Genomic DNA, 4,623 nt, shown 5'->3' with positions numbered 1-4,623 from the left:
TCAGCAGGAAAATGAGCTGAACACTTGTCAAGGAGAAACAAAACCTTTCAGTTCCCCTTCCCTGTAGTGACCGTTAGCCACTGGTACAAAATATTTGTGAAACCAATTAGAAAAGATGATGATCCATGCATTTTTGTTCTTTTACAATGAACTGGTAAGAAATTCTCTTTTAGAACAGCAATGTCATAAGCTTTTGCCTATTACAGCAAGTTTATCTTTCCCCTGCCTGCCACTTTAGGAAACCCCAGTTCAATTATCTGTCCTTGGTGTCCTTAAATCCTGAAGGGGCTGTCTCAGTTGCTGTGTTCAGTGTGTTTCTGGGACAATAACACCAAAACAGTGATGTTTCATCAGCATTACAGACTTGCTCTGATATCAGATTCCTACCACCTTGGCAAATTGTCAATGAATTTCTCCACTGCTTTGTGACTTAGGAGATGTTTTAGCACCACAAATCTTTAAAGACTAATATCATGTCTTTTCTTTTTGGTGGTACTAGAAATCAAATTCCAGACCTCATATATTCCAGGCAAGTGTCCTACCACTAAGCTATACCCCAGCACATCTTTTCTTAAATTTCTGAAAATTGTCTCTGGGTTATTCCCAGTTCTCTTCATTTTTTTCAGCTCATTATGCTATAACTTTGTTATATGATTGGTCTACCACTAAGTGACTTGTGTTTACTGCACCACTAGTGGATCCACTCTTTCAATACATAATTAAGACTTTCACATTTAGCTGAATGCAGTGGTGCTTGCCTAAATCCCAGCTACTTGGCAGGCTGAGGCATGAGAATTGCAAGCTCAAAGCTAACCTGGGCAATTTAATAAACCCATAACTCAAAATGAAAAGTAAAAAGGTCTGGGGATATAGCTGAATGGTAGAGTGGTAGTGTTAGATTGAGAACAAGGACATTTTCATTTTTAGCTTTATGCAGAATTTTCTCTCTTGTGTGTGTGTGTGTGTGTGTGTGTGTGTGTGTGTGTGTGTGTGTTTTGAGACAGGGTCTTGTTATGTAGTTCAGACTGCCCTGAAACTCACTATGTAGCCTAAGCTGGCCTCGAACTCACAGTGATCCTCCTGCCTCAGCCTCCCTAGTGCTGGGATTACAGGCATGCACCACCATGCTCAGCCAAAATTTTCTATTTTTCACTAACTTCTGTTCATCATTTTGAGCATAGAACATCAACAGTTTATCCTGAGGACATCACTAGAACCAGGAAGAGTTCAACCTTTGCAGCCTCAAAATTGCAAAGGTGAAAGGCTTTGGTTTGAGAAGAGAGCCCCAGCAGACCATGTTCCAGAATAGTGGCAGTTTGAGGAACTCATTCCTCTGGATTGGGTTGGTAGTGCAAGAAACAAGGTCCTTACTATCAAAGAATGTAAAGAGGAGTGCCTGCATCTTAAACTCCAGTCCACTCTAGGTGGCCCTTCCCCACCCCTTACACCAGAGTTATGGGAAATGTCTGCTCAGTTTGGATTCTGGAACCTGACTCACCACGAAAAAGAACTTAGCAGCAGCCAATGACTTTCAGTTCCCCATACCACCACTCTTCCCATTCCTAGCAACCCTACTCCGCAACCCTTCAGGCCCTCCTCTCGTGCCGCTTAAACTAGACAATTGGGATAGATTGTGAACCTTCAAACCAGCCAATGGGGAGAAGGTCAGCTGCTTCTCATGCATTAGGAAATAAAAGGAGCCTGCTGCTGAATCTCTGTGTATCTGGTACCTCATGCTAGAGCATGCTTGTGCCCTTCTGCAGAAGTAAAAAACCTTGCCAAAATTTCTTAGTGTCTGAGTGGTTTATTATCTGCACTGACAAATTGAATCTGGGCTGTATTCCCAACAGTAGTGCTCAACAATCCAGGCACTTGACCCCTACGCAAGGGAGAAGGAAGTCTGGCTACTGCTCCGGCTGGCAGCAGACCTTGGCATACTCCAGGTGGTACTAATTTTAGGCACATTCGGAATACAAGAGTTGTGGGGTCAAGGCTGCCACCCAGATTTCAGAAGTCCTTCAAGGCCAGGCAGTGTGCCCCTGAGAAGGTAGGGTGCAAAGCTGTAAGTGTGAAGCCAAAAGGGCAGTGGAGACCCCAGAAAGTTGAAGAGGCAAGAAATGTCGATTATTTGAGGTAAACCACAAGGAGTGAGTAAAGCTGACCAAGACAGAGGCCATGAGGACTAAAACCACTGACAGTGCTTAGGGGTAGAGCCCAGCCCTTTGGAGTTCAAATCTTACCACCAACTGCCCTGGATGTTGGACATGGAACTATGGGTTTGAATGTTTGCCCTGCCCTATTTTGGTCTTGCAAGGCAGGCACGGCACCACTGAGCTAAATCCTGGCCTGATACCTCAGGTTTTTGCCAATCTCTGTACCTAAATAAATAATCATATTACCCAGATGTTTGTTGCTTTTTTTTTTACTTTATATTTTTGTCTTCATTTCTTTTTTTAAATTTTTAACAAAACATTTATTGGTAAATTTTAGATATACATAATAATAATGTTCATCATAGGGAATTTGTACCACCATATGATATATCTTTTTTCTTCTTTTTTCCCCATCCCCCCTTGCTTATGTACAAAAGCTTTGTTTCCATTTTTTTCCCTTCACTTTCTCTTTTTTCTTGTCCTTTCTTTCCTTTCCCCCTCTCCTCTCCCTTGTTGTTTGCTGCTTTTGCACATACATAAAATTGTCATCTTATATTGCTTTTTTTGGCCCCAAAGCACCTTGAAACTTTATTAATTAATGTCAACTTTTATCTTCAGGTTGCAGATGTCTTAGTTCAGTTGGGGTGCTAGAGAAAAATACCATAAACTTGTAGCTTATAAACAACAGAAAATTTTCCTTGCTATTCTGGAGGCTCGGAAGTTTGTTACGGTTTAGATCTAGAATGTACCCCCTAAAAGCTCATGTGTTCATAGGTGAGATGTGTGGAAGGTATTTGGATCATGAGGGATTGATCCACTGATAAGTCTATAGCTAAATGTGCTGTTAGGAGGTGTGGCCTTGTTGGAAGAAGTGTGTCACTGGGTGTATGCTTTTATAGGATATATATCTTTATATATCTTTCTGTTTCCTAGATATCATGAGGTGATCAGATTCACTTTGCCATACCTTCTACCATGCCATTTCTGTCTTGGAGCCAGCCAAGCATACACAGACTGAAATCATAAGTCAAAATGAACCTCTCCTTAAGTTGTGGATGTTGGGTATTTTGAACCAGTCACAAGAAAGCTAATACAAGTTAAATATCAAGGTCCAGGAAAATTGAGTGTTTGGGGAAGGTTGACTTTCTGGTTCATACATGGTGTCTTCCAGCTGTGTCCTCAAATGGCACAAGGTAGAAATGATTAAATTCCATATAAGGACACTAATCTCACTTATGAAGGCCATACTCAGGATATAGTTGCTTCCCAGTGGTTCCACCTCCTAATACTATCACCTTAGAGATTTTGTTTCAACATTTAAATTGGGGGAGAGACACAAACATTCAGGGCACTATGTAATTGGTAAGGGAATAATCCAAAACGAAGAGATAACAATTACTGACATATATGCATCGAACAACTGTGTGTTCAACTTCATAAAACAAGTACTACTGGACATAAAAGACCATGAAAACATAAAACATAAGTGGAATTGTAGTGGGTGACCTTAATATCCCACTACTACAAATAGGCAGATCAACTGGACAAAAAAATCAATAAAGAAATATCAGAGTTGAATAAAACCCTTGAACAAATGGACTTAGTAGATACCTACAGTGTTTCACCCAACAAGCGAATACACATTCTTTCTCTCTCTCTCTCTCTCTCTCTCTCTCTCTCTCTCTCTCTCTCTCTCTCTTTTGGTACTGGGGATCAAACTCAGGACCTTGTGCTTGTGAGGCAGGCGGCAGAACCACTGAGCTAAATCCCTGGCTATAATACACATTCTTTTCAGCAGCACATGGAACTCTCTCCAAAATAGACCACATACTAGTCAATAAAGCAATCTGAAGCAAATTTTACCAATTCAAATTATACCGTGCAGAGGCAGCGTAAATAAGAGGAGGCAGTGCAAGTGTGCAGAGATGCCTCACAGTGGCTGCACTTGTGGTCCCAAGAGGAAAAGGAATTGGGATGCAGAGTACCCATCCTTTCCAGGAGAGAGACCACTGCAATCCCCCAAAACGGGTCTCAGGACAGTGGGAGCAACTGCCTCCCTCTCTGAAGCTTGGCTAAAATGTGGAGAAAGATTTCAGGATACTTCTGGGAGTCAGTCATTGACAACTGAAAAGGCAACCATTACAGGAAAGTACCTTGAATTTTCTCCAAGACCAGAAAAAGAAACTGCCCTTTATAAGGGTACCAGTGAGCTTATAGATATAATATGGAGTTCCAGTGGAAGTGATCTGTCAGGTGAAGATAAGATACTTTCTAAATCACAGAAAAATAATGGACATGGCTCTAGAATAGACAGGTTTTGTAACAGGAATATTTTAGGTTCAGAAGATGGGGCCAGTGTAGGTAAATTGCTAATTTTGTAAGAAATCTAGTTTTGGTTAAATATTGGGTTTATTTTTAGAAGAAACTTACATTCCTTTCATATATTTGTAATTGTTTGTGATTTTTCTGA

The sequence above is a fragment of the Heterocephalus glaber genome, unplaced genomic scaffold (genome assembly GCF_053883595.1).
Source record: "Heterocephalus glaber isolate CG9 unplaced genomic scaffold, H.glaber_assembly_v1.0 deba00001662, whole genome shotgun sequence".
In the NCBI taxonomy this organism is placed as follows: Eukaryota; Metazoa; Chordata; class Mammalia; order Rodentia; family Bathyergidae; genus Heterocephalus; species Heterocephalus glaber.
This window is presented reverse-complemented; position numbering follows the sequence as displayed.